Source organism: Kogia breviceps, chromosome 2, assembly GCF_026419965.1.
Source record: "Kogia breviceps isolate mKogBre1 chromosome 2, mKogBre1 haplotype 1, whole genome shotgun sequence".
Classification (NCBI taxonomy): domain Eukaryota; kingdom Metazoa; phylum Chordata; class Mammalia; order Artiodactyla; family Physeteridae; genus Kogia; species Kogia breviceps.
The window spans coordinates 154,408,522-154,422,079 of NC_081311.1; positions in this window are offsets into that span (position 1 = coordinate 154,408,522).

The following is a 13,558-nucleotide window of genomic DNA, read 5'->3' on the forward strand; positions in this document are numbered from 1 at the left end:
TACCTGTGCACTTAATACTATCCCACATTTCTCTGAGGCTCTGTTCATTTTTCTTCATTCTTTTTAATCTCTGTCCTTTGGATTTGCATAATCTCTATCAATCTGTCTTCAAGTTCAATAATCTTTCTTCTGTCAGTTAAAATCTCCTTTGAGCCCCTCTAGTAAATTTTTCATTTCAGTTATTGTACTTTTCAACTCTAGAATTCCCATTTGGTTCTTTTTCTAGAATTTCAATCAATTGCTATTCTCTATTTAACAAAACACTGTCATCACATTTTCTTTTATTTTCTTTAATCATGGTCTCCTTTATTTTTCTGATCATATTCATAAAGATGACTTTGAAGGCTCTGAGTTAAATATGACATCTGGTCACAGGCAGTTTTAGTTGCCTGCTGTTTTCTGGTATATGGGTCATTACTTTCCTGTTTCATTGCATGTCTCAGAAATTTTGTTGCAAACTAGACATATAGATATTATATTATAGCAAGAGTGGAAGATGGTCACCCCTCTTTGGGGCTTGTTATTGTTATTTGCTTGTTAATTTGTTTAAAGTTTGAATTATTTTAGTTAAGTGCATATTACCCCTAGAGTGTTAAGCCTCTGATGTTGCTACTCAGAAGGTACAGCCTTGGATATGTCCACAGTTATACTGAGATGATGGTGGTTTTTGCAAGGCTCTCTCTGATTGTCCCTTTCCCTGAGAACATGAAGCTGCTAAATTCCACTAATTTCTAGCTGAGTGCGCTACTGTTTTTAACAATGCAGTGTGGCATAAACTGCCCCACAAATTAAAATAAACAATTTTGGGCTCCTTTGAAAGGATTAATTCCTGAGGTCAGTGTTTGAGATTTGTTTTGATCCCAACTGGGCTCCAGCCAGCTGTCTCTTTCTTAGGTGCTCTTGGGCAAAATAACTGGCCCAAAGTTTAGCCTGTATTTCCAATGAATCTACCAATCTCCTCCAAATTGTCTTTCACAACTACTTCTACTATTTTTGAGAGCACACCAAGCGTTGAACTTTTCCATCGAGGGTCACAAATGAAGTCAGTTCCTTTGGGAAGAGATTAGGAGCTACCAGTTTTATAGCCTGCTTCTCTCCCCAGGAAGATGCTCTGAACCATGGAGCTGGGCAAAGGGACATTCACACACATCTCTGTGAGTGACACCCTCCATGTTAGGAGCTGACTCCCTAGTTGGTGTGGACCAGGGTGGCGTGAGAGGGTGCGGGAAGTAGCCTTGCATCTTCTCAGATTGCCTCTCCCAACATGGAAATTTATGAGCAAGGGCAATTGAGGCCCCAGTATTCTCAGTCACTCCACACGCAAGGTACAGTCTCTGTCCTATGAGTGGGGGTGGGCCGAAAAAGGGAGAGCCCCCCGCCCCAGCTCTACTAATCCAGGACTTAGATACAACAGCTAACTGAGGCAGGATAAGACATCCTTTCTTGGGAGGTGGGGGGAGAGAGAGCACTGCATTCTTGACTGCAACAGTCTAGAGTAGAGTTTCCACCTCACTGAGTAGGGAAGGGGGAGGGAGAAAGTAGGTCTCAGTTCAAATACCACTCACTCTCCCTGTTCCTTCCAAACTTTAGTAGATTTTCTCGAATAAATGTTTCTTCATGTTCTGCATGCCCTTGGGACCATGTCCAGAGACTTAAAATGTTGGAATTTTTTATCATTTTCACCAGTTTCACTGGAGAGTGAGACCACAAAATTGCTCACATTATCACACGGACATACCTCCTTTAGGGAGGATAATCCTGAGGCATGTGTTTTCCACCATTTCCTGATCAAGGTCTGGTTGCATACAGGGGTAGCAGTCTTAAATGCTACCCTTTGTTGGCTGTTTTCCCTACGCTTTATCACTTCTCATTCTTCTACTGGTGTTCCTTGAAAGTCTTAAATAAACTTCTTGCTATTGAATCTTTATCTTACGTTCTGCCTTTGGATAACGCTAAACTGAAATCTCAAGGATGATGCTTACTTTTCTGGCTTCTGCAATTGAACATTTAAATATACAGGGATTGCGGAATAATGGATAGGATACAATGTAAGAGAATATAGAAAGGGGATGGGATCCAGGGCATAGGTGCAAAGGTTTGATTTAGCTAAGAGAAGAGATACTTACTCTATTAAAGCAGGACAGCAAGAGAAAGAAGGGAAGAATGAATGCAAATGTATGCACATGTTTGTGTTTGATAGCAAGAATCGCACTACTGAGATGATTTTTCAAAAGGGTGTTTATACTACTAAAAGTCCTTTACTTCACAGAATGCTTAAACACCTTAGAAATATGCTTGCTTGCTAAAACATACAAACACTGATCCTAAGGCTTCTTCTTCAAAATTCCTTTGGATGTCACTGCCAAAGTCTGCCAGGCACTTCTCTGAATTATTGCATCCAAGTCTGATGTAATGCGGTTGTCTAATTCATTCTTTCAATATCTCAACAGGTTCAGTCAGATTATGATCAAGTCTTTTAGAACTGGGAACTATTTCTCCTCCTTTGGGAGCCCTTCTAGCTCTGCACTGAATCTTTAGCATTAATTTAAAAGTTTAACTCTAAGGGCTAATTTACTTATAATTCTGTGCAGTTTCTCCCTGTAGATGCTAAGTACTCACTAAAGACATGATGAAAAAAGACACATAGTCCTGGAGAGGTTTAGAAAAGGGAGAGCGCATTCAGTTAAAGATGGATCAAAAAAAGACGATATACAGAAGATAGATTTGTATTTTGAAATGGACCTTGAATAATGGGCAAAGAAAAAAAAGTTAAAGGAGTATTTTATGTAAAAAGAATGAAGAAAGCATGAAGAACAATATATGATTGAAGAATTACAAAAAGTTTAGCAAGATAGATGTCATAAAGTTTAAAGAGAAAAGTCAGAGTTAGTTTGGAACATATTATAGTAGGCCTTTGAAGAGGATGTACTTAATTTGGTAGACAATGGAGGACTACAGAAAAAGATAATAACTTAGTAATTTGTCTGATTTGAGCTACGCTTTAACAAATGCTATCCAAAATCATGTAGTTCTGTCTGCATTCTTAGTAATATCATCGTGGCTACGAGCTGCCAAGTTAAGCATGGAGTCTTTCATTACAATCATCTTGGAACCCATGTATCCTTTTTACCTCATAATACCTGAAAACTAATTACGATACTGGACAGTACGTTTCCAGATACTATCATTTTTCCTGTATTGTTCCAACATAATGCTTATTCAGTCTGAAAGCACACCTGCCTACCTTATGTGAAGAGCTTTTCCTCCTCTTGCTTTTCAGCTGCCAGTTTGAAACTCTGGTATTATTTTTCTGCTTGTATGAGAATCCTTGTACAGCTGCTTTAAAAAAATACCTATACCTAATGGAGAGACCATATTCTCAATCTTCATTATCACAGATATTACCACCAAATTTGACTTGAAATATAAGATGCAGGTGTCCACAAATGTAACTCTCCAAGTTATAATAAAAGTTTTGCTTTTATCTTACCACTGCCTCTCTATGAGAAATTCATTTATGCAATTGTTATACAGTTGATCCTCACAATAATTTGGTGAAATAGGCAGGCCAATATATGTATTAGGGACAAGGTACAGCCCTTCTCAAGTACTATAATTTTGGATGTAAAGTCTGGGAAACGTATCCATGTGAAACAGTACAAAGCACTCTGTACTTAGTCTTCTTAGCATCATAGCTTGTAATTCAATACTTATTTTGTTGTTGCTCCCGGGCACATCTCCCCCATGATGATACAACTACATGAAAATCGTCACCCAGAAGCATTACTGAGTATTGAGAGTAATACTACTGATACACAGCAACATGTGTAAAAAGAAATCTGTGTGTTGCAACTACCCCCCTAAAAATTCGCTCAACAATGCAACTGCTCTAATGGCTTTTCTCATTCTTCCCTGCCTAGAAGAGTCTGAATTCTACCTCCAACTAATCAGCTATCCTTCTCCTATCTTACCTTGATTATCCTGCAACCTCTTTATTACATATAAAAATCTAGTCTTCTAGCAGCACAAATAAAACATCTTCTGAGAAGAATAGGCCCTAGGAAAGTGGGAAAACTTACAAACTCTGCGATAATTTTTAGCTTATAACCTTTCCTACTTACTCAGCCCCCATCTTTCTTAGATCTTCTTTACATAAGTGAAGGAATGAATGAATGTTTGACAAAGGGAACAGGCAATGACTTTTTGGTTCAGTGAGAATATGCCAAGAAAGAAGAATGAGAATAATTAGAATGAAATATTTGTGCTACTTCATCATTTTCAAATTCTGTCCTTTCTTTTAGAGGTCTAAGGAATTATAAGTCCAGCATCTTCATTTAATTTTTCTTGAGTAGAGAGCTAAGAAGAGCATAACTGTGACATGTTATTTAATTACTTTCTGATTTGATGTGTCATTTTAATTAATTTGGGGTTAAGTTCTTTTACTGTAAGATAAAATGGTAAGGGTTCATGCTATCCCTTTAGTTTTCCCATTACTTTGGGGAGGAGATGGGAGAGTACTAAAGCTTTTAATATCAAATTTACAAGCTGATGAAATTTAAGTTTAGCACAGACTTTGTGCTATTCATGTAAGACACACTAGCTGAAGAATATTTAGGCATCAAATATATTCATAGACTTTCTCAGAGATTTTTTTATCTTGACAAAATAATACTGTTTCTTGGGAAGCCACTGCAAGACTACCTTTGAGTCAGTTTCATGGTTATTTTTTAAAAGTCATCAGTAATTATCCTGTACTGAAATACTCTCTATTTAAATGAGCAGATGCTCTCTGACTCAATATCAAATTGAGTACTGCTTATGCCAAGATTATCAGGTGGCTAAACTTTTCTATTTACCCATTACCATTTGTTAACACTTTCTTCTCCCCCAGACAGGTGCCCAGTCACTGTTTCAGATTACTTCATACAGTAAGCCTCAGAATTTAGCCCTGCAAACTGTCACCAACTGGGTTTCCTTAGCCTTTTCTCCTCTCTGGATCACTCGAGAACACCTCCCCGTTTATAAAAAGAGCTGCTGACCAATTGTTTAGGGTTTCAGCTCTTTATACATAAATCCCCAGTAAGATACTCATAGATTTTTCTCTCCATAATAATTTCTTATGAATTCCAATCTCCAAGAGATAATGAAGAATTTTGGCTCATATTCATCCTCATTGTATAATATACATTTATTTTTGCCATGAATCCATAAACTTAGGTAACTAATTATTCTAAACTAGAGATTAGCAATTTTTTTCTAGAAGAGCCAGCTAATAAATATTTTTGGCATTATAAGCCATATGGTCTCTGTCATAATTACTCAACTCTACCACTACTTATCTCTGCCACTGTAGTAAAAAGCAGCCATAGACAATCCATAAGTGAATGAGTGTGGCTGTATAACAATAACTATTTTTAAAAACTGGTGGTGTACAATCTTTGACCCATGGAACATAGTTTGCTAACCCCTGTTCTAAACTAACTAATAACACACAAGAATGTAGACTGGCATAGGGGAAAGGGTGTGGTTACTGAAATCAAACCAACATGGGTTCAAATCCTGGCTCTGGCAATATATACAATTTGGGGTCAGTCATAATACTCCTTTGAGTCTGTTTTATCATATATTAAAAGGAGATTATACTTCCCACCTTGTGATATTCTGTGAATATTAAATGAAATAAAGAATGTATGTAAATAGTCTAAAGAGAAAATTTTATAATAATAAAAATATAAAAATGAGATTTCTAATTTTGTGGATTATAACCATTACTATTTCCACTTCTATTAAACTTGCCTCAGACTCAGTTCAATGCCTGGATGGAACCCTAGGATGGTTTGTACTTATATAAACCAGATACTTTTAAGCTATGCTACTGGGCAAAACACAGTAAAAAGGAGATTTAACTGTCTGAGCAGTCACCATCAATCAGTAATTTGAACATTACAAAAAAGTTTCATTGTGTAAACTATCAAAGCCTTTATTCAGCAGACTTGTGGGTTATTAACCCAGACTTGTGGGTTACTACAGTTTTCATCTTGAAAACCCATCTTAATTAGTAAGATAGATGATATCTAATATAATTTTGCTACATTTTTATGATATAATTATTCATTGAGATGATCTCCATAGTGAAAATATTTAAATTATTTGTAAATTATGTTTGATTTACATATACTTATAATAATTTTTAAGTCTGTATTTGGTCATTCTGACTAAATATGAATATCATAGTCTTATCATATTGTCATTTCCAAACTTCCACTAGAAAATAATAGAAGCTACTGTTAATGAAATCTATCCTGTATATTAGCACCTAAGCCAAATAAGATGATTTTTAAAAGTTGCTTACATAAAGTTTTATGCAAACATATAATTTACATGGCTTTCAAGGAATGCTTTTTTTCAGATAAAGTATAACAATTCCATATTAAAGAAACTGTATACATGTGTAGAGGATAAGACATAAGAATATGGGGAAATATTTGTAAGGGTTATGAAAGTCAAAATTTTTTTACTATCTATTATGTTCAGGATGTTGAGAGATAATTCATGACATTTGTACATTTCTAGTATCAGCTTTTGCTCCAGACTATGTTTTCAAGGATGTTTGTATAGCAAACAGCCTTGGAAGATAGAGATAGTGTCTCCCTCCAGGGAAGAGGGCAGATTTATTTCTTGACCATTATAATAAAGACAATGTCTCCCTCTGGGATAGAGATTGAGCAGGTTTGCTAACAGTGCCTTATAAACTTGGGAGTTTCCTAAGCCCTGGGTGTTCCTCAGCTCTGACCCACTGTGTACAGCATCTACTTGGATCCACTTCCGCAATTCCTACTGCAATTGCCAATTCCTGTGGGACTTGGCAGGGTCCAGGGAAATAATGTGAACTTAAAGCTCATTGCAGGTTGCTGTGGCATGAGCAATAAAGTTCGTTGTCTCTGATCCAGGAGTGTTGTGTCTTCTACTAAGATCTACGAAACTGTAGCAAGCTAACTTGTTAGTTTGAAATCAGGGCAAAATCCGAGATCCTTTAATGTTTTTCATATCGGGCACATCACAATCTTTCCTTTTTGCATTGTCATTTTTTATCAAATCCTCTATATTGTGAGCATTATATTGTTCGGTGCTATGTTTTGATATTCCTTTAAAAGCTTTGTATTTGTTAGTTATCCAGTTAAGTCACTTGAAATCTGTTGTATCTGGCTATCTTTTAAGTATTTTTAGATTGGTTCTAGAGCAGCTTTTAGCCTAGTACTAATTTACACCCCCCCCCAACCCTACCCTAACCACCACCACAAAGGTAATAATACCCTTCAGGAGACTCTATGCAATACATATTACAAGATCTTCTTTTCTGGCTGGTAGCAACTTTACTTCCAGTCCTGTGTGAACTCTGGCAATTGTTCAAACTACTGCTTACCACTGGTTTTTTAGCTGGCCTCTGTGGTTTCCTCTAAAGCATGTGCAGATTATACTAATAATATATAGAAAAAGACTAAGGAGGATCCCTCCACATATCTCCAGAACCTCTCTGTTCAAATACTATCTTTCCTGTCCTCTGCCATAAATTCTAACCACTTTCACATCCCCAAGTTCCATTCTGTCTCTTCAATTCAAGGAGACCACCAGGCTGTTTTTGTTTCCTGCTCTGTGACCTGGAAACTGCTTGCAGGTAATATGAAATTGGGACAATTGTAAGGCTCATTTCAACAAGAAAACTTCTTATTTTCTTTCTGTCAGGGACCATGGTCCTGTGCTGTTTGTTGTCCAATTTTTTTAAATCATTTTTTTGTAAATTTTGTTCAGTTTTCTAGTTGCTTATTTGCAGCGGGAGAGTATATTGAGTCCCTGTTACACTATTATTGCTTACAGTGGAAGTACATTTGCATTTCTAATGTTTGCAAAATGGAAATAGCTTTAGAGATTAAAAAATTGAATTATATGTAAAAATGATAAATACCTGAAGACATTCTGAGGAAAAAGAGACCAATCTATGATTTTTTTCCTACATATTAAGTGTCATTAAAATGGTACACACTTTGTGGATGAATAGAGTTAATTATAGTATCAATAATATAAATAATAGTAACAAAGCCACATTACTTTACTACTAATTTTCTATCATTATCATTATCTCCTAATAATTTCTGAGTAATTATTATGAGCAATACTTTTATTATGCGAAGTGTCTCATTCAAAGATGTGCCTCAGTTCATTACATTCAATGTTCGACAAACTAGAACTTCAAATCTAAGAAATCAAGAAAACTAAGACAACTTCTACCTGCTATTCATTATCTGTGTGTGTTTATGAAAATCACTTAACTTATCCAAGGTCAAATTTCTTCAACTATAAATGAAAAGTTTAACTAGATCATATTTAAAGTCATTCTTATCTCAGAAGAGTTATGGTTCACTTAGAAACTATTTAAAAAGCTTGTGGGGCTTCCCTGGTGGGGCAGTGGTTGAGAATCCGCCTGCCGATGCAGGGGACACGGGTTCGTGCCCCGGTCTGGGAGGATCCCACATGCCACGGAGCAGGTGGGCCCGTGAGCCATGGCCGCTGAGCCTGCGCGTCCGGAGCCTGTGCTCCGCAACGGGAGAGGCCACAACAGTGAGGCCCGCATACCACAAAAGAGAAAAAAAAAAAAAAAGCTTGTGTGCTCACTTCTACGTCAGGGAGAATTAGAAAAAAATGTCTCAAATACATACCCTAAAAAGGTCCCCCAAATAACTGCATTTTTATGTAAACGAGAGTGTCAACCACAAAACTGTGAAGTATTAAAATATGCACTACTAATAATCAGTGTAACAATATTAATTGGTATGAGTTGAGATTCCTATTATTATGGTTTCCCAGATAACCAGAAGATAGAGCTGAGAGAATATAACTTTCTTATTTTACTCTAGGCTTAATTTGGGAGTGACAAAAGAGAGAAATTCCTCTCTCTGAGCATAGTCTCAATAAGTAACATACTTTGTAACATTTTAAGTCCAATAGTTTGAGACTAGTATTCTAAACACAATACTTTGAGATTAAAAAAACTGTTAGAAAAAAAAAAAAAAAAACTGTTAGAAGGGCAAATTCCAGTCAAGATGGCAGGGATTTCATGCTTTAAAGCATTTACTTCTCTACTATAAAAACAAAACAATGATAGGTGAAATATAAAAAGCGAAAAACTGTCCTGACTGGGCTCAAATACAAGACATATGTTTTTGAGAGCCAGAAACAAAACAATGCTTAACTGGCTAATGGGACCAAAGCAGCACGTGTGCTACCCTGTAGATCCAGAGATAGGAAATGTCTCAAGTTCGGCTCTGGTGTGCTAATGAACATCAATATTTACTCCAAGAGGGACAGGGATTGGAGTCAGGCTCATGACCTGATGCCAGGAGGTGGGTAGGTTTAGAATTGGGCCAGCATACTCTATAAAGAAGGCTAATCCAAACTGCTTCCAATCTGCTGAATGTAACTATGACAGACAGGAAACTATAGGCAAAAAAGACAAAACTAAACCACATGACTAGGAACAGACCTAAAAGCACTCCCTGACCCAGATTATAAAATCAGGCTCTGAACCAGTTGCCAGAGTGTTGGCTTAAGGCAACCACAAAACTAATTCCAGAAAAAAAAAAAAAAAGGAAAAACTCAATGCTAAGGAAGGCAGCAAACATCAGTATCAAAATAGGTGTGCACTCCAGAAGAAATTTAACTTCATAGAACAATTTGGCAAACTTTAACATAAAGATTTTAAATACTCAGAGATAAATGGAAGCTTATAAACTATGAAAGGAAACAAAAAACTATGAAATAAAACAGAGGAAAATGAAACAAGAACTATGGAAAAAGAGAAGTGTTATAGTTGAAAAGTATAATAACTGAAATGAAAAGCCCAATTTAAAAATAAAAAGAGGACAAAGAAACAATCTTCGAAGTGAAAACAGAATTGAAGAAATCACTCAAAATACAGCGTAGGGAGACAAAGACATAAATGTCATAAAGGTAATTAAGAAATAAATGGATATCTAATAGGTGTTATAGAAAAAAATGTTACAAAAGGAGTGATGGGTAATATTTGAGAATTTTGCACAAAGGTGAATGTGATTAACAGATAAAAAATATATTCTCGGGCTTCCCTGGTGGCGCAGTGGTGGAGAGTCCGCCTGCCGACGCAGGGGACATGGGTTTGTGCCCCGGTCCGGGAAGATCCCACATGCCACGGAGCGGCTGGGCCCATGAGCCATGGCCGCTGAGCCTGCGTGTCCGGAGCCTGTGATCCGCAACTGGAGAGGCCACAACGGTGAGAACCCCGCGTACCACAAAAGAAAAAAAAAAAAAAATATATATATATATATATATATATATATATATTCTCAGTATTAAGCAGAATAAATAAATAAATACAAATCCATAGCTGGTCACATTATAGCGAAACTGCAGGTCATTAAGAATATAGAACAAATCGTATAAAATGCCAGAGGGAAAAGACAGATTATTTTTTAAAACTTAGCAATCAGTGTAACAGATGCTAAGTTTTAAAAACTTAGCATCTGTTATGGGGATGTCACTATTCAAAACAAACAAACAAACAAACTTAGCATCTGTTATATTAGCAAGCAATATAAACAGATGGCTTCATCTCTTATAAGAAGCCATAAATCTGTAAAATAATATCTTCAAATTGCCAAGAGAAAAACCTGTTAGTGTGAAATTTTATAGCCAGATAATATATCATTTAAAAGCAGGAACAAAATAATGATAGCAATAGACTTTCATGAAAAGAATGAGTAAACATTAGATTCTGCTGTTCAGACAAGGGACCTCAGAAAATGTACTGGAATAAAGTTTTTATATCAATAGCAACAAAACCTTCTTAAAATCTTTGCTTAGTGTCACCTACTCAAAGTGGCCTAACTTGATAAATACCAAATTGAAACTAGGGGAGATGATGGGAAAAGGTATTGGAAAATGTTTATTGGGGGTTTTAACCATGTTTGTAATGTTCTATTGCTTTTTAAAAAGTTTAAAAGAACCAAAACCAAAAAAAAAAAAAAAGTTTTAACCAAACAAGAAGTCAGTGAAATGAAAACATTAGGTTCTGATAGAGATGGGTGTAAATACATGATGGTTTATTATTCTCTTTTCTTTCTTGTATGCTTTTCAACATATCTTACTCTGCAAAAAAAAAAAGACAGTAGGAAAAGTATAAAATAAAGAGTTGGTATTTTCCGACACATTATTGAAATATTAGTGGTCAATATTTGTACAGTGACCTGTAAAGAAGGTTTTCAGGGTGGTAAATGTTTTATGTTCTAATTTCCACATCAAACAATAGCACATACCAAACCGAACCCTCCACCAAGGCCAATCCTTATTTCACTCTGTGTAATATTAGTCTCTGTCTGTCTGTCTAGGAAACAGATATGGCTTCTCAAACCTTGAGTTTTTGTAGCGATTTCCAAAGAGTGTTGACAAATTAAGGCTGCCATCCACCAGACATCAGAGAATTAAGAATGATGCAGTGAGCAAGCAACGAGTGTGAGTACCTCTATGCCTTTAATTGGCTCCAGGTAACAATCCTTTAGTCTTTGGCACAGGTGAGAGACTTGAGTATAGTCACAGAAAAATGAGAAGCTAAACAGTGACATTAGGATGGAGGATTCTCTGGGAGCACTGTGAAGAAAACAGCTAAGCGGTAAGGCAGGTTCATTTGACGGAAAGCCTTGAATTTCATCTTGAGGATTTTAGACTTGTAAATTTTATTTGAGTAAATTAAGCTTTCTATATGAATGCATAATACTGTTAAACAGCAAAGCCGAGGTAAATACAGCCATGATAATATATTAATGGCAACTCTAGAAGTATACTATAGGGCTGTGAAAAGAATGAGAAAAATAAAATAGTAGTTAACTGGTGAAATGAGTAAATGTTTTACATTAAGTGAGTTTTCTAATTAAAAATCTTATTTCTTGATTGAAGATAGATGGAGAGAAATAAAAGGATACAAATAATTTCTTTCTTTTTTTTTTTTTGTGGTATGCGGACCTCTCACTGTTGTGGCCTCTCCCGTTGCGGAGCACAGGCTCCGGACGCACAGGGTCAGCGGCCACGGCTCATGGGCCCAGCCGCTCCGCGGCATGTGGGATCTTCCCAGACCGGGGCACAAACCCGTGTCCCCTGCATCGGCAGGCGGACTCCCAACCACTGCGCCACCAGGGAAGCCCATAATTTCATTTTTAAATCCATCCCCAGTACAATGAGACCCCTGCGTGCTTCCTAGCTATTCAGGGAATTTATTGGATAAGGGAGGAATGAGAGGGGAGAGATGACTAGCTTAAAAATTTCCTAGTTACTCTGCCTCTAAGTCATCCTTCTTGTGAATTTCTTTAGAAGACAGATCATTTTGCCATCCCACAAGGACTAGTTTTATTCCAAATAAGGCAAATGTTCTATTTTAGAATAAATGATGATATTGTAACAAAGTTTAAAAATTGCATATTAGGCAAAAGAGTTGACCCATTTAAACCAATGGTGCACTCTTAGAATATTTTTTAAAATGCTAAAAACTAATGCCACCTAATAAGAATTTTACAATAATGTATCTCCCAAGAATATGCTCAGCTAGTTCCATAGTAAATATAACTGGGAAATAGGTACTTACTCAGGTGTTTCTCTGTGAAGCAAGATAATTAATCTTCAGTATTTAGCATTTAGATTAGCAATGCCCAATAGAACTTTCTGTGATGATGGAGATGTTCATTCTGAAGCATCCAATATTGTATCCACTAGCCACTAGTGACTATTGTGCATGTAAAATACGGCTAGCGTGACCGAGGAACTGAATGTTTCATTTTATTTCATTTAAATAATTAAAATGTAAATAGTTACATGTTGCTAGAGGCTAGTGTATTGGACAGCATAGACCTAGACAATTAGTATCCAATTCAACTTTGATTACAGTCAGAGATGAATGAAGACAAATGAAAAACATAAAAAGCAGTTGGTAGAAGTTAATTCCTAGTTATTCTAAAGACATGGAGAACTACACTGTCCGTATCTTCTCAGGTCTTCTCATATGCTGACCGAATGACCATTCATCAAATTTATATGGACTATCCCCATTAGTAGTCAAAACTGTACCTGTGAAACCTATACAATCAATTAACTGAAAATCTTTTCTTCCATCACACGCCTTGCAAAAGTTACAAAGTGAATCTAGTCCCAGTAATGTAAAGAACCCAATGAAGACTCATAAAGCCATGTGTTTTACTGTGGTAATTCCCACATGTTACCATGAAAGGGCAATGACTCAGAAAACCAAGTCCTCTGGTGGAGTGTGGCCTTGCCCTTAGAGGAGGGCTATTCGGGCCAAAATTAAATTCATATGGTAATGAGAGCTCAAACGCTCACTTCTCCCATTCCCATTACATGCTGTTCTCCTCATTTCTAAAACATTTTCTTCACAACTTTCTTTTCCCCTGGAAATAATTTCTTTGCTGGAGCCAAATTTCTAATTTCTCTGCATGTTTAACACATTACTCCATCTCAAAGTACT